Source organism: Prionailurus viverrinus, chromosome A3, assembly GCF_022837055.1.
Source record: "Prionailurus viverrinus isolate Anna chromosome A3, UM_Priviv_1.0, whole genome shotgun sequence".
Classification (NCBI taxonomy): Eukaryota; Metazoa; Chordata; class Mammalia; order Carnivora; family Felidae; genus Prionailurus; species Prionailurus viverrinus.
The window spans coordinates 63,033,043-63,050,775 of NC_062563.1; the positions used below are offsets into that span (position 1 = coordinate 63,033,043).

At 46.5% G+C, this 17,733-nt stretch overlaps 1 long non-coding RNA gene across 1 annotated transcript in view; it reads left to right on the top strand.

Moving 5' to 3' along the window:
* LOC125162288 (uncharacterized) overlaps positions 1–17,126 on the top strand; it is a 30,620-nt gene extending 13,494 nt beyond the window's left edge. The window contains exon 3 of the long non-coding RNA XR_007150950.1: positions 16,394–17,126. This is a non-coding gene — a long non-coding RNA (uncharacterized LOC125162288). The remainder of the gene's footprint in view (positions 1–16,393) is intronic.
* The last annotated feature ends 607 nt before the right edge of the window (positions 17,127–17,733 follow it).

The following is a 17,733-nucleotide window of genomic DNA, read 5'->3' on the forward strand; positions in this document are numbered from 1 at the left end:
GTAGGGAAGTGTTGTTGTTTAGGAAACCACAATCTGTGTTGCAGAGCTGATTATTGCTACTCTATGGTTGTCATATTTTCAAGCTCTTTTCAGTGGCTAGAACTAGGAAATGCATACTTTTTAAAAAGAGAAAACTACAGGGGCAGCCTGGGTGGCTCAATCGGTTAACGGTCTGACTTTTGATTTTGGCTCAGGTCATGATCTCAAGGTTGGTGAGATAGAGCCCGGCATCATACTCTGTGCTGACAGCTCAGAGCCTGGAGCCTGCTTCAGATTCTGTCTCCCTCTCTCTCTGCCCCTCCCCCCACCCCTGGCTGTGCTCTCTCTCTCTCTCTCTCTCAAGAATAAATAAATATTAAAAAACAATTTAAAAAATTAAAAAGAAAACCCCCAAAGCTATCCTATTCCTCTGATTTCACTCAGTGTATTCTGCAGATCATTGTAGCGTTGCAGATAGAACTCTTCCTCCTTCCTTAGTACAGCAGTGTGGTGTTCTGTTCATGTGGGTGGACCATCGTTTCTTCAGCAGGCCTGTACTGATGAACACTTGGGTGTTTTTCAGTCTTCTGGTTTCGTAGCTACTGATGCAATGAAGAGATTTATTCAATTGCTTTGAATTTTTGGCCAGTATATCTTTGAGATAGATTCTAGATGTGGGATTGCTGGTCCAAGGGGTGGTTATCTATCTATAAAATATAGGTAATTATGTAAATAATAATTTATATTATATGTAAGATATAATGTTAGATATAATTTATAATGTTATATAATGTTACATATAAGATATAAATATATATCTATTTTATATACATCTAAAATTTTGCAGATGTGTGAAATTACCCTTAAAGAGGGTTTCTGGGGGCACCTAGGTGACTCAGTCAGTTAAGCATCCGACTTTGGCTCAGGTCATGATCTTGTGGTTCATGAGTTCGAACCCCACATCAGGCTTGTGCTGACAGCTCAGAGTCTGGAGCCCGCTTCACATTCTGTGTCTCCTAACCCTGCTCATTCTCTCTCCCTCCCTCTCGCTCTCTCTCTCAAAAATAAATAAACATTAAAAAATTAAAAAAAAATAAAAAAAAAAAATTTCTGATGTGATCATCCATTAGCGTGAGGCCTCCAGAATCCACCTCACGAGTGCAGTGGCTGAAAGGCAGGGGTTGAGTGATGCTGGTGGGGCATACACTTCTCCAGTTCCAGGGGAGCCCCCAATGAATGCCTTTCCCCAGTAGTTCCTGGAGGATCTGACATAGGGCATGGCTGGCAGGACAGAAGGCATCTCAGCTTTCAGGGGTGGCCTGGAGACAACCCCAGACTTAGCAGAAGCCCAGGAGACCTCGCCCCCACCCCAGTTATCCCTGCCTGGTGCTTCTGGCCCTTGAGTCTATCCTGTCCCCTTCAGCTTCATCTTTTAGCCTTATAACATTTAAAGTTGTTTAAAAACTCTTTTTATTTTATTTGAGTGATTGTTATTATATAATGTGAATAGTCCTTAATTATTCTTATTTTTAAAACAGTTTTGTTCTGTTGTAACTATTTCATTCCTTTACACACCCCCTTGTTAATGAGGATGTGCTTTTTCTTTAAAACTTTAATGACAGAGGCACCTGGCCTGGGGGGCTCAGTTGGTGACTCTTGATTTCAGCTCAGGTCATGATCCCAGGGTCATGGGATCAAGTCCTGTGTTGGGCTCTGCACTGAACATAGAGCCTGCTTAAGATTCCGTCTCTCTCTCTCTCTCTCACTCTCTCTCTCTCTCTTTCTCTCTTTCTCTCTCCCCCTCCCTCCACCCCACCCCCCACCTCTCTCTCCCAGTGGAGCTCTCTCTCTCTAAAACAAACAACTTTGATGGCACCTTTCCCTCTGTACTTTTTTATTTCTTCTTAGCCTGCTTTTAACTTTTTCTCCTGAATTTATTTTTATCTCATCGAGTTTCTTTCTCTTTCTTAACTTAAATGGTAAAACTGGATTCTCTTTAAGTGTTTTTATGCTCTCTGCTGGCTGGCCGGCCCCTGGGAGCCCAGGCAGGTAGCTGGGGTGGTGTCCATGCCGTGGGGGAAGCCAGGTGGGCTGTGGCACTTTCCTCCCTCTGTTGATCCCCAGTCTTTCCCCACCAAGTCCTGATTCAACAACCCTTAATGTTAATGATCTGGGGGACTAGATGCCCCTCCTACTCCCATAAGATTAAGCCATTCATGATGACTACAGCTGAAACTCCAAGGAATCTGGATCCTGGAGAAAAGTGGGCTGGAAAGGGATGTATGTGCTGCTTTCAAATATCTGTGAGAAGAGTGGACATACTCACTGTTGACCTAGAGGAAAGAACATGAACTTAGAACCACAGCCCACGGGTGATGATAAGGAAGCACATTTATTTTTAAAACAATCGCCACCGTTGAGAAATGGGACGGGTTGACTGGTGAAGGAGTACTTTCCCAGCTTCACAAGTGATGGATCCTTCACAAGGAGCTTGGATGTTATAGAAGAGAATGCTGCATTGGTGGTGGGACGGTGTGTGTGTGTGTGTGTGTGTGTGTGTGTGTGTGTGTGTGTGTGGCTTCTAAGATATCTTTTCGCTTTAAAATTCTTCTGTTTTCAGAAAACAAGATTGTGCAGTAGATTCTGTACTATGTTCCCAGCATCTATTTCCCCTTTCTTCTGTTTACAACATACTGTGCCCCTCTGCACTTGGTGAGCAACCCTCCACCAGCCTGGACCAGTCATACTACATCACCCCAACTGCGTGCTGACTGGTTCAGAGACGGGCATGTGACTCAGAGTGACTGCCTCCTCCCCAATCAGAGTTTCTATCTTGAGCTATGTGGGAAGAGTCCTTTTCTCTTTCTGTTTAGAAACATAAAAAATATAAATCTAGAGCTTCCTGCTGCCCCCAGCAGGTATCTTTCTAGCAGGGATCCTTCTGGCTGAGCTACTTGGCCTGGGGGAATGAGGCCCACATTTAATGAGACAGGGAGAAGAGGTTAAGAGGTCTGGAAGTGTTTGCATCTCTGATTCTTAAGATTAGCCTTACCAGTTCTCTTTCTGTGGTTTGATTGTGTGCACTGGAAAAGTGCCCTTTTGCTTTAGCCAGTCAGACTTGGGTTTTCTGTCCCTTGTAACCAAAAAGGGTCTTTTTTTTTTTTTCTTAATGTTTATTTTTGGGAGAGAGAGAGAGTGACAGAGTGTGAGTGGGGGAGGAGCAGAGAGAGAGGGAGACACAGAATCTGCAGTAGGCTCCAGGCTCTGAGCTGTCAGCACAGAAGTGGACTTGGGGCTTGAAATCACGAACTGTGAGATCATGACCTGAGCCAAAGTCAGATGCTTAACTGACCGAGCCACCTAGGTGCCCCTCCAAAAAGGGTCTTGACTGACATGGTTGTTATTGTACAAAAACATCATTTTACACTGATGACCAATTTTTCAAATTTCTTCTTCTTTTTGAAAAATTTTTTTTTTTAATTTTGAGAGAGAGAGCAAGAGCATGAGCGAGTGTGCACAGCAGGGAAGGGGCAGAGAGACAGGGAGAGAGAGAGAGAATCCCAAGCAGGTTCTACACTGTCAGCGAGGAGCCAGATGTGGGGCTTGAACTCACTAACCATGAGATCATGATCTGAGCTAAAAGCAAGAGTCTGATGCTTAACCGGCTGAGCCACCAGGCACCACCAATTTTTCAAACTTCTTAATGAGAATTCTTTCAGAAAGAAAAGGCAACATTTGCTTATAGCTAAACTAAAAATTACTGTAGTTTTTCACACTAGTAAGCTGGCCTGAGGATAGAGTTAATAGAGGGTTCTGTGTGCCTTTGTATGAAGCCCAGCCGTCTCTATCAGCATATGCCTGTTGTCTCTACTTGGATGACCCAAAGCACAGCACTTGAGGGGTGCATGGGTGATTCAGTCAGTTAAGAATCTGATTCTTGGTTTTTGACTCAGGTCTTGATCTCATGGTCATGGGATTGAGCCCCACATTGGGCTGTATGGTGACAGCACAGAGTCTGCTTCAGATTCTCTCTCTCCATCTCTCTCTCCCCCTCCCTGCTCGTGGTCTCTCTCTCTCAAAATAAATAAATAAATAAACTTACAAATAAAAATAAAATAACATAGCACTTGAGCTTTCCCTCCCAAGCCGGATCCTCCCCTAGTCTTCCCCATCCCATAAAATGCCCTTTTCATCCATTCACGTGGGTTCTAAGTGAAATACTTAGGAGGCAGCCTTCCTTGTACCCCTCTGCTTCCGCATGTCTAATCCACCAGCAAGTCCTGTGTCTCCCTCCAGAACTTCTGTGCATCTGTACATCCTGTCATCTGCTACTTGGACTATAGCAGTAGCCTCTTAGCTGACTCCTTACTTCCCACTTCTTGGTCCTTTCTGGTCTTTTCTCTACACAGAAACCCTAGTGAGCTTTTAAGAACATGAATCAGATTCTGTCATTTCCTTGCTTAAAACCATTGATGACTTTCCATTGCATGCAGAATAAAATGCAAAGACTTGCAGTGGTCCAGAAGGCCCTGCATGCCTGGACTGGTCCCTGCCCACCTCTCTACCCTCAGCTCCTGTCACTCTGTCTCTGTTTACTATGCTCCAGTCACTCTAGTCTATTTCTTGTTTCTGCTTTGCGGCTCTTCCTTCTCCCGGGACACTTTCATCCAAGTCTTAGAGTGGCTAGCTCCTTAAGGCTCAAATATCACCTCCTTAGAGATGCATTTGAACGTGGTGTAGTATTTACTACTATATGTTTACTGCTATATACAGTATTTACTACTACTATTTACTATCTAAAATTATTGTGTTTATGTAAGTGGTAATCGTTTATTTCCCATCATTGGGATATAAATCCAGGGGCCAGGCCAACCGATGCTCAACAAATCATTAATGAATAAATGGAAGGATAATAGGGGAGCAACACATGGGTGCGGACTGTGAAGCTGAGTAGACAATATGTTCCATTGCTGCTGGTTGGCTTTGCAGATCCAGATCCAGAGCCCAGTTTTTGGAAAGTTCGTTGGAGCCTTTCCAAGGTCTGTCATTGTGTGTGTGTTGTGCCTCAGGTGGCTTCCTCTCTAGTTGATGAGTAGTGTTGCCACCAGGAGCCGAGGAGAGTGTTGGGGTGGTGACTGGTGTTGACAAGAATCACCCAGGGAGTGTTGTAATGCAGATTCTGGGGCCCAGCGAAGCCCTCGGGCTGGACTCCTAGGAAAGGTAAGGAGGGGGCAATCAACTCATCCAGGTTGGCCCGGGACATCCCCAGCTTTAGCACTGAAGGTCGCTTGCTCTCTGAAAAATCCATCAGTCGCTGGCAAATCAGGAGGGTTGGTCACTCTAAACAAGGTGTTCAGAGAGAGGCAGAGAGCGTCAGATGAAGTTAGCTTGGAATGGTTTCTTGGGGTTGCTAAGGTAGAATCATTTCTCATCTTAGGCTTTGAGTTTTGGCTGTCCCCTCAGCCCTGCTGTGGAGTAAGTCTGGGTTTTCCAGACACCAAGCTGGGACAGAAAGGAAAGGAAACCATTGTTTCTTGAACACCTGCAGTGAGCCAGCTGCTGCTCTAGACCTTTATTACTGAATGTATCCCTTGGTAGCCTTTTTATTGCACCCATTTTAGAGGCAGGACACTGAGGCATATGAAGTTATGTAATTGCCTGAACTCAGACATCTTCCAAACAGAGGATATAGGAGTACCAAGTCTCCCTGACACAGAAGCCCAGGCCCCTTTGTAGGTGTTTTGCTTTGTGTATAGGGGTGTGTGTGTCAGAGATGTGGCTGGGACCTCAGCTTGACAGTTGTCCTCAGTCCTCAGGGTTGGGGTTCTCCTGTGATCTAGAGAAGGCCTCACGGACTGGACAGTGAGATAGTTAAGGAAGAGGCACCCAACGAAGTTTCTTTTGGGCTGGCCAGGGCCTGGCTGTGCAGGTGGCTCTCCACCACCAGGTGGCGCTGTGGCTCTGCCTTAGAAGGCTCCCCGCAGCACTATTGCTGGTGCAGAGCCCGCCAAACGACCAGCCACTGGGCCTTATTTAATCTGCAGCCTGTAGGCAGCCTGGGGCCTGTCCACAGCTTTCTGGCTTTCCTGGACTCTGGAAGGACAAGAAGAGAGGGGAGAGGGGAGAGGTCAGAGGTTGGTCAGGAGAAGAGGAGGTTTGGGCCAATGCAGAGTCTTGGCGGTAAGGGTGACCAATGAGCACAGCTGTGAGGAAGAGGGGTAGAGATTGCTGTACTGGAACTAATGAATTTATAACATGGGCCAAATCATCTCCTGGTGTGCACAAAACACATCAGGATAAGTGGACTTGCTCCCCCATGGTGGGAGTGGGGAGTGGAACGTGTGGAACCCATGGTGGGAGTGGGCAGAGAAGAGGCAACTTTTCTGTCCTACAGACCGTTTTGGTCAAGGGAAGGCCTCAGCTGGAAGGGCTGGGAGGCAGAGATGGCCAGGGTGCCTCCAAGTTGGGGGCAGAGATAGCCCCCAGTCATCTGCCTGTCTGCCCCCTGCTGATCACAGGGGCCCCCTGCTATCCTCACTGGGGGGGCATAGGAAAGGTCCCCCATCCGTCCTCCAGCTGCCCTTGCCATTTGGGAAAATGGCTTCAAGGATGCTGGCCCTCAGGATCCCACTCTCTTATCACCTATTTTGTATATCAGGACTCAGGCCTTCTAGATGCTCATCAAAAGACATCACTACAACAAACTTTTAACTCTTTTTCAAAGCCCACACCAGCGCCACGTGGTGACTCACTGTGGATTAGCTGCCTAGCAGTGGGTTTGGCCTGCACATTGATGTCAGAATGTGAAATAGTGTCTGCACTGTAAAGCCCCAAATGCATCCTTGGCACTGGGGAGTTGAGCAAAGGCCTCCTGAGGGGAAGGCGTGGTATGGGTGCAGGAGGGCTTTGGGAAAGAGGAGTACTTGGCAGTGAGACAGGGGAGCAGAAAGCAGAGGGAACTTCATCAGTTTTACAGTCTGCCTTTCCCTGGTTTCTGGGCTGAGTGCTGTGACAGATGTGCCCCTTAGGAATTTTTTTGTTTTAATATTACATTTTCATTCATCACCTCTTCACACAGAATCTGTTAAAATATTTTGTTTCATTTGTATCTACAGTATCATTCTCTCTCCCCTTTTAATTCAAGAGGTAATATAGCCACAGATTCAAAATTCAGAGGGTTCAAAATAAGTAACCTTTTCCTGTTTCACGTATAAACAAACAACCTGATGTTTACCAACAGAAAAACAGCAAGGACAGTGAAGGACAATTTGTGGACAAAACGTGTTAAGGTGTCACCCTGATTGTTGCAAAAATTCTCTCCACTCCCCACCCCCGAATTTTGAGAACTTTTTTGAGAAGTTGCAACTTTTTGTTAAGTCAGGTCTTTCCCTGTATGATCGATTCTGTGCATGGAAAGTCAGTGCCCATTCTGAGATGAGTTAGTCTTTTTCTTCAGTTCTTTCTCATGGCTTTCCAGTTTGCTCTCTGACCCTCCTCAGAGATGTTTCTTTTAGTGACGTGATTATGAGACAGAACCCAGGGCTGGCTTAGCTGCCTGAGGATGGTGCCTTTGGAGGCCAAATGGCCTCAGACCCCAGTCCTGGCTCTGGACCGTCCATCATCTCCCCATCTGACAGTTTTTTATGGTGGGACAAGCAGGCTGGGAGGGACCAGCCTCTGGAAGTGGAATTTCCTGCTGGAGAAGAGGGTCTGGAAGAGCTGACTCTGCCATGGGGACTTGGGAGGGGGCAGACTCTGGTCACTGTCTGAGCGCCCTTGTCGGCTGGTCCCTGGGCATAGGGGAGTGGAATGTGGGCAATTCTGGAGGACAGCCTGTGACTTGAGGAGTCCTGCCCATCAGACTGTGGGGCAGAGCTGGAACCTAGACCCTGGAGACTTGGGAACCAAGGAGGACATAGACTGAGAACTCTGAATAGGGACCAAGGTGGGCCCTGGGGGGTGGACCTTCTGGGGGATGGAGGAGCCCAGTTAATCAAGACAGGCATTGGTCAAGGTTGCCCTGGTAGCCTGCCTGCCCTTGACATTTCAGAATTTGGAGCCACAGTAGCTGAAATGGTCCGTGCGGTAATGTGTGTGTGAATCCTTAGGAAACAAAATCATTGTGGGCATGTGTCAGGCCCTGAGCCAACTGTAGGGGTGTCATTACTGCCTTGTGCATCGGTACCAGAAGGAAGATGTAGATGCCCCCTCCCTCCCTTATGCCATCTCCCTGGATCTTGGAGATGGCCCAGTCAACCTCATTCATAAAGGGGCCTCTCCCGTTCCAGATATTCCAAATGTTGCCTTTAAGCCCCCTCCCCTCCCATCATGTGACTTCACACGGCATGCCGCTCTTTCTAGGGCATGAGTTTCCTCATCCATAAAATGAGATGGTGATCCTGCTCCAACCTACAAACCAAGTGGCCAAATGAGGGAATAGGTAGGACGCTGTTCTGGAAAAAGGAAAGTGAATCATCTGAGTGCAAGATTCTGAAGTGGTTCCACCCAAGGCCCGTGGAACACAGCTCCACAGCTGTCTCTCCCCAGGGCTCCAGCAGGTGGCAGCATTGCCCTCCCCCTGTGCTGGTCACTCCGGGGCCTCTCCTCCCAGACACTGGTGTGTAAGACCTTGGACCTCACTTAGTTCACACCCCACAGTCCCACCTCCCATGGGGAGGTGGGGGGTAGGGATCTGAGTGGCCTCTGAGACACTGGCCAGGGCTGGGAGCCTGAATGCCCCGGACAGGAAGGGCCTGGAAAGAGAATTAAGATCTTGTTCTTTTCCTTCAAAACAGCACAGACAAGCCAGGAGGAGGAGACCTGGTGTGCATGAGCCTAAGAAGGCTGAAGGGAAACCTTGTCTTGCTCTGCCACGACCCGTCCCACACTGCCTGGAGGTGGCAATTTAGGATCCAGAGGCAAGGACTTGTCCTCTGCTGGGTTTTTGTCTTTAGCCAGAAAGGCCAGCTGGCATTTTAGCGGGGGCAGAGGTGGGTGAGTCCTCTATTTTTGTGTGTGCCAACGGGTTGAAAATTTAACACATTTCAGTTCATCTGTGCAGAAAAGAAGTAATTTATTTATTCATCTCTAACAAATGTGGCCTTTCTCCCAACCCCTACCTGAAGATTAGTGAGAAAAACAACAAAATATTCAACTCAATTTTAACATCACAGGACCTGATGGTTTAATGTGTCCTGTTCAGTGATGTTTTTTGTTTTTACATTATTGATTGATTGATTGATTGAGAGACAGAGAGAGAGCACGTGCAAGTCGGGGAGGGGCAGAGAGAGAATGAGACACAGAATATGAAGCAGAGATTCTGTGTCAGCACAGAGCCCGATGCGGGGCTCGAACTCATGAACCATGAGATCATATCCTGAGCCGAAGTCGGACGCTTAACTGACTGAGCCACTCAGGTGCCCCAGAGATCTTTTGTTTCTCTTGGAGCAAGGGCTCAGTTCTCAGCCTGTCTTCCCTTGCTTCTCTCACTAACATGGTGTCAAGGGGTATGGACATACAAGGGCAGCTTACGTGACATTTAGTGGCAGCAAGGAGTTGCCTGGAGTGTGGCGTCCTCTGGGTTCCCGGCAAGGTCACTTGCCTGCCCTCTAGCCAATGATGGCACTTGAAGCTGAGTTTATATAACTCCTAGTCTAGCCCCTGTTAGTCTTCCCAGAGTTCCAAAGGGAGACCGGGACAGGGGCCTTCACTGGGGTTCCTTCTCTGGAGCAAAGCCAGACCGGACTGCTTAGCTCCCCTTGTTCTTTCCTCCTGGTGCCTTCCTGCTGTCCCCTGGGCAGGAAGGAGTGGACCAAAAAGCCCTTTCTTCTCTTGCCTGGGCATCTGTTCCATAAAACTCCATGGTCACACCCAAGAAGAGATGAAGAAAGGAATCCAGAAAATATGCTCTTAAGAGAACAGCCTGGTTTAGAAGACTTTTGACCTAACATAATCATATTTTTCCTGTCAGATGCCAAACATTACAGCATTTTTTCTTCTGCTCATTCTGTCTATATCAAACCTTCATCTTAGTCTCTCTTCAGGCAGAGATGGATGCCTCAGGCCAAGGAAGATGGAGGTCATGAACTCACAGGGCAAGAAAGAAAAGCACATTCATACATTTTCAAATGTCCTTGTATGCTTGAAATGTTACTAACATTGGACAATGGAACCAAAGGAAATATGACAGGTAAAATGTGAAGGCTTTCTCAACAGGGAGGATTCACTATCTTGCCTGTGTTAGATTTCCTTCCAGGGAGGATACATGGCGAGTCAGAAGTAGATTCCACTCAGCAGAAAGAGGCACACACTGTGAAAAGATGGCCCAACCCAGTGGGAATCCTTCCTGAGCTTCCCGGGACCAAGGCAAGACCAGGGCTGGAGTAGGATGAGATGAAGGCTGTGAGTGGTGAGCTCCTCTCCAGGCCCCTCATTTGCCCTCTCCTGTTGGAGGAAAGAAGAGATGGTAATTCAAGCTAACTAGGAGCCTGGGAAAGGGGGGTGGGTGGTGGGTATAATTCACTGTCCTCCTTCAGTGCCGTGGGCAGGCAGACCATGGTATGAGCCTTCATCATTCACACAGCTTACTCAGGAAGGGGACTTACCGGGCAGGGCTGATTGGCCACACTCACAGGTACTCACTGGCACATGTGGCTGGACACATACTCAGCTGCTCATATTCATGTGTGTTTCCACGTGAATACCTGTAGAACTCTCAGAGCAGTGCCTGACCCAGTAAGCAGGCAATAAATGCCAGCTGCCATTACCATCCAGGGCACCACCAAAAGTTCTCTTAAACATACCTAGAGAGACACAGACACCCAGGTGTGTACATTCGCATATTCAAAGACATGTAGACACCTGTAAATATTTACATGGAAGCACTTGAATCTCAATAGGTATTGTTGAATACAATAGGTATTGTTCTTGCACTATACAAGAGGGTTAAGCAATTGAATCCTTACAACAACCTCATGAGTGAGTATTGTCATTCATCCCAATTAACAGATAGGTGAATTGGGTCACACAGAGGTGACAGCTCAAGGTCACATGGCTAGCAATTGGTAAACTTGGGATTCAAGCCTAGAAAGTCCGGCCTCAGAGCCTGCACACATAACTGCCTGCTATTCTGCCATCTTTCGCACAGATGCCCTAGGCGCAATCACAGACCTTCCCACAGATGTGAAGAAACCTCTGCATGTAGGTAGCTGCACTGCCATACTCATAAGACACATCACAAGGCATGGGATCCCTGCAACATGCATGCTCAACCATGGCTCTGAACCTTGCAGAACCTTCCAGCCTTCTGAGTCAATGGCCTAATTTGATAATTCTCAGGGAGTGAGCTTTCAAATGACTCCAATAATGCACCAGCTATAGTGGATGTTGGGTTCACAGCCCCCACCCCACGTGGGGGACTCAGGGTGGTTTGAGGGAGGAGGCTGGACTTGCCTTCGCCTCCAGGGGCTGAATCACATTTTGGCTTTTCCTGAAATCTCAGGACCCCTGGCCTCTTTCCGCCCCCTTGTCCTTGGTGAGTGCAGGATACTGCCTGGACCATGGTCTTAATTCCTTGTGCTTGCCCAAGCCTTGTTCTTGTTCCTCACCTCCATCCCAGAGACAGGTGCCCCCCACTGGAGGCTTTGAGGTGGGTCCAAATGGGAAGTCTCTTAGCTTCCTAGGCCCGGGGGAGAGCTCTCTGCAAAGGGGAGGGCAAGGAGGGCAAGGAGCCGCCTTTATGGCTTTCCTTGGCTCCTTGCTGAGTGGATGCTGTGCCAGATGTGGGCTTTGGTCCAGGACTAGGCTTGGGCAGGTGGTGAGGAATCATTGTCTCAGAATGTTAGAGAGACCTAGGGACTTTGAGTGTCTAGTCCAGTTCCCTCATTTTATAGGCTAGAAACTGAGTCTCTGAGATGGGAAGGGATGTGCCTGAGGTTGCCCTGCAAATCTTCAACATTAAGTCTTAACTCCAAGTTCAGCGTTCAGTATGTCATAGAATAAGGCTCCATGGGGGACAAGACAAAGGTTTCCTCAGTGTACAAGTTACAGAAATCCAGGACAAACCAGAGTCATTGGCATCCAAAGTCATATTTCCTTGCCTTGGGTGGCTGACTACAATTTTAATCTGAACCCAAGGAGACCTTTTAAAAAATATTTTGGCTGTTGTGTGTAAGACACCTCTGTACCTGGCCAGGGCACTGGCTCTGAACCACACGAAGACTTTTGGCCTGAAGAGATCTGAGTACACCTTAATATATCTGCATTTAACTGAGAAACAATCCTCACAAAAGTCTACATTTACCCCATGTTTCTCCTGGAATGTTTTCTCTGTTGGCAACCATTAACATTGGCACTTTCTGTGTGCCAGGCTCTGTTCTCAGCACTTTACCTGTGTTACTCATTTAATCCTTTTAGCAGCCCAGTGGTGCAGACACTATCATCACTATTACCACCATCATCAGCATCACCACCATCATCGTCGTCATCATCATCATCATCATCATCATCATCATCATCTTCCCATTTTATTGATTAAGAGACTAAGGAACAAAGGGATTAAGTAATTTGCTTAAAGCCTCCAGATTAGAAAAGGGCAGAGCAAGGACTCAAAACCAGGCAATGCCGCCTCCACACTAGAGCTGTGAGCCTGGTCCTTCAGCGTACGGTCAGCCATCCTCCCCAACTGCTCCCCTTGAAATTTCTGAGAGTCATGCCCAGGGACCCCCTATACCAGTAAGGAGAGCCCAGGCAGGTAGAGAGCTGTACACAGGCCCCAGACATGTGCAGTCTTGGGAACCGATCATCTACCTCACAGTCCTGCAGAATTGAGACATACGTGTGATCCGGGCCACACACGTGTCTAGCTCTCCTGGCCTTCAAGAAGGCCTGTAGCTACTACCACCTGCTCTACTCTACCTCCTTGTCCTCCACTCTCTTCTCCCCACATGACACTTTTGACCAAAATGGGGACAGATCCATTTCACCTGAAGTTGGCAAAGAAAAGATGAGGGTTTTTCAGTATGGTGCATAGAAGGAAACTGTGGGGGAAAGGAAGACATTTGCAAATGTAAAAATGATTGGATGTAAAAAGCATGGCTCTCAGGTACTCACTAGTAGCAAACTCTGACTCCGTTTGACTATGGCTCCCTCCTGGCCTAGCACGAGGCCCTGGGCCTGGACCTGAGGGCCTTGGAAGGATGTGATGCTCTCCAGCACAGGTCAGGTTTTAAGATGACTCTGGGGAGGGGTTTGGCTCTGTGATATTCCCGTACCTGGTCCCAGGCCAGGTCAGACCATTCAGATTTGGAAAGGGGAGCAGTATTGGCTCTGCAGATGGGACAGGTTGGCTTCTCAGGACCCACTCCACTCCCATGCCCCTCTCTGGTCTTTTTGAGGTAGTTGCTCAGGTGTTCCTTCTGGCCCAGATAAGTGCCCAAATTCTCTTCTGGCTATTGCAGTACCTCTGGCTCCCCCCTTGGTCAGGCACCTGTTACATTGTTCTGGTGATTTCCACTCCTGGGGGAAGGGTATAAGTGGAGGCCCACAGACCATATGTCTAAATAGTCAAAAATTGTAAGTCAAGCTAACAAACTGTTCATTAAAGTATGTTCTATCCTTCAGCCTTGATGAGTTTACCTTCAAAATGATACAATTAAAAATACATAGGGGGCCTGTGTGGCTCAGTCGGTTGAGTGTCCAACTTTGTCTCAGGTCATGATCTCACAGCCCATGAGTTCGAGCCCCGCGTCGGGCTCTGTGCCGACAGCTCAGAGCCTGGAGCCTGCTTCAGATTCTGTGTCTCTCTCTCTCTCTGCCCCTTCCCCGCTCATGCTCTGTCTCTATCTCAAAAATAAATAAACAAAAACATTTTAAAAAATGCATGTATAGTTATTTTTATATGACTGAAAATTTGCAAAATGCTGAAGACCACCAAACTGAATTATTGCTGATATACATTAGGGGCTCTGTTCATGGGCCAGTGATGTTTGGATGAATAATACAAACAAAGACATTTATAATTCATAAATTAGCATGTATTTATTCTTTGAAATTCATTTTATTGCCTTAATTTCAGCAAAATCAGTCATGCTTTTATTTATTAAAAAAATGTTTTAATTAAAATTTTAAAATGTTTTTATGTATTTGTGTGTGTGTGAGAGAGAGAGAGAGAGAGAGAGAGAGAGAGAGAGAGAGATAGTATATGAGCAGGGGAGGGGCAGAGAGAGAGGGAGACACAGAATCCAAAGCAGGCTCTAGGCTCTGAGCTATCAGCACAGACCCCGATGCAGGGCTCAAACTCGTGAACCACGAGATCATGACCTGAGCTGAAGTCAGACGCTTAACCAAGGGAGCCACCCAGGTGCCCCTAAAATTTTTTTTAATGTTTATTTATTTTTGAGAGAGAGAGAGAAACAGAATGCAAGCAGGGGAGGGGCAGAGAGAGAGGGAGACACAGAATCCAAAGCAGGTTCCAGACTCTGAGCCATCGGCACAGAGCCTGATGCGGGACTCAAACTCACCAACCACGAGATCATGACCTGAGCAGAAGTCGGATGCTCAATCAACTGAGCCACCCAGGTGCCCCAGTCATCATGCTTTTGTAATAGAGAACTCATAATTTGTGTTCTAGTGAACAGTAATGACCTAAAGGATTAGAAACAAAATGTGATTGTATTCAGTTGTTTTAGTAAGCTATTGCCATGTAACAAAACACTCCAAAGTTTAGTGGTTTAAAGCAATATTAAAGATAATTTTATTATCTCTCATGGTTCTGTGGGTCTACCAGGCTTAGCTGAGCATTTCCTCTGTTGCTTTGCTTGGAAATTCTTGTGCGGTTGTGGCTAGCTGGTGGCTGGGGCTGGAGTCATCAAGAGGCTCAACTGAGGTGCTGGGATGGCTGGTTCTTTCCTCCTTTTCATATGATCTTTTGGTCTTTCTCCGTCCACACGGTCTCTCTAGTAGTGGCTGTGCTTCCCACATGGTAGCAGAACTCACAGAAGTGAAAAAGGAGGAAGAGGAAGCTTCCAGTCCTCTTAAAGTCTACATCCAAAATGTACGCAACATATACCCACTGTGTTCCATGTGTTAGCATGAGTCACCGCCCAGCTTCAGTGGGCGGGGGGACCACACAGGGTCCACAGACCACATAAATACCGGGAGGTTTGTTCCCTGGGGCCTTCTTTGGAGACCAACTACCACAGTGTTGGAAGTGAGTGTTGTAACAAAAATTTAAAACCCATGGCATTTTCTTTGGGACAGTTGGGGGGCAGAAGCTGAAGAAACTTAGGGAGAAACTGAAGTCTTGAAACATAGAAAAGGGGATGGAAGCTATTCACTGGCAGAAATATGTAAGACCATCCCCTACAGTAATGGAGAAAACAGAAAGGGTGACTATGAATTTGTGAAACGTCTAAGGCCAGTTCCAAGCAAAATGTTCAAAGTGCTAATTGGCTTCTTTAAGGTGGCTCTGATAAAATAGGAGAAGATTGAGATGAACTAAAGAAGTTTTGGAGCAGAATTAGTAAATCTAAGGAGGTCAGGTCTGTATTCTAGCCAGCAAAAGGCTCAAAAAGCAAGGATTCGCCTCAGGGCAAAGAAAATCCTGGGTGCTGCCAGTAAAGTGTGGTCTCAGGGATAGTGAAAGGTGTGGCTGTAATACCTTTGTGAAGAGCTCAGAAATATTTAAGGGCATGTGTTTAGACCCTTTGGGTACACAACAGGACTTCTAAGAATGTTAAGAGTGTATCTCTTAGATCCTCTTTGCTGGACAATGGAATTGAGAATCTCATAGCAAGCTTAAGCGGGGCTTAAGGTGAGAGGAGCTTTTTCTTTAATGGAGTAGGTTTTAATTTGATATATAATAAACCCACATGTTAAAAAAAATTTTTTTCAGCTTGGATTGAAAGGGACAGAGTTCAAAATGAAGAGTCATTTTTTATGGGCAAGAAACAGGCTGAGAAGTCAATGTGGTTACAAACACTGACTATTTCTTCTAGAAAAAGAAGGATAATTCAGAGTATGGAACTGAGAGCCACAGACACCCACTCCCAGAGAACAGGACTAGGATCTAATTAAGGAATTGGCTTGATTTCGGAATTGTTCCATACAAGTTCCCCCCCCCCCCTTTTTTTAAACGTTTATTTATTTATTTTTGAACAGGGGGGGAGGGGCAGAGAGAGAGGGAGACAGAGAATCCCAAGCAGGCTCCGCACTGTCAGCACAGAACTTGATACGAGGCTCAAACTCACAAATTGTGAGATCATGACCTAAGCTGAAATCAAGAGTCGGACACTTAAACTACTGAGCCATCCAGGTGCCCCTCTCCTTTTTGAATGAGAGTATCTATATCATTTACCCTGTGTCTACCTCCTTATCGTTTGTTGGGGTTAAGATAACTTGTCTCTTTTTTTCACAGAACTTCAAGTCAGGAGGAGTCATCTCCAAGCATCCACACCTGAGGGGCTTCCTCTTCTCCAGACCTGATGGAGATGCTGAAGTTCTGGATCTGAAGCGTAAGCCTGATAACGTCACAGATGAGACTGTGGGGATTCTGAGGATGACTGTATTCAAATGTGTGAGGAACATGATTCTTTGAAGTGCTAGAGGGCAGCCCGTGGTAGCTAGTCTTCAAAGCTAGCCCCCCAGTGAACCACCTCTCCTAGTATTCATGATCTTGTGCTGTCCTCTTTCTGGAATCTGGGCTGTTCCTGTGACTTTGGCTAATAGAAAGAAAGCAGTGACAGTGATGTCATGTGACTTCTGAGGACAGGTCATAGGGAGACTTTTGGCTTCCACCTGGGTTTCTTAGAATGCTCGCTCTGGAACAAGCCAGCCATCATGTAAGCAGTCTGATTCCTTTGAGACTCAGATGCTATGAGGAGGCTAAGCTAGCTGTGTGGAAAGTTTACAGGAGAAAGCAATACAGTCTGTCAGACTCTACCTGCTCTGGTCATCCCAGCTGAGATCAGATATGAGAGTCAAGATGCTGCCATCTTGGATGTACAGCCCAGCTGAACCTGCATCTGACTCTTGACCTGCAACCATGTGAGAGACCCCTCCCCCTGGCCGCCAAGGGACCACTGAGCCAGTCAATCCACAAAACTGAGAGATAAAAATATTTTAAGCCACTGGTAACTGAAGCAGTAAAAAAAAAAAAAAAAAAAAAAAAAATGTGTATTTTAATTTAAAAATGCAAATTAGGGGTGCCTGGGTGGCCCAGTCAGTTGAGCATCCGACTTTGGCTCAGGTCATGATCTCATGGTTCGATGAGTTCAAGCCCCACATCGGGCTCTGTGCTGACAGCTCAGAGCCTGGAGCCTGCTTTGGATCCTGTGTCTCCCTCTCTCTCTCTCTGCCCCTCCCCCACTCGTGCTCTGTCTCTCTCTGTCTCTCTCTCTCAAAATTAATAAACATTAAAAAATGTAAAAAAAAATTATAAAAGAGCAAAACATTGCATTTCATACAACTTTTTAGCAAGTTATTTTTCTTTCACATATTCAAAATTATCTATTAAAATTAAAAGGCAAATGTAACCAATGGTAAAACTAATGCATTTTATCTAATACAAAAATTTAAGTAAAATATTTAAATAAAGCTGAATTTTTACGTTTTGAAAATCTCATTCACTCTTAGTAAAAATTTTTGTGAAAGTAAAATCCCGCCGTGGTTCCCCGGCTGTCTATTGCCAAGGTAAAGAATCAGTCTCACGCTTTGTGTGGGTTCTGTCTTGACCTGCACATATGCAAATGTGGGAGA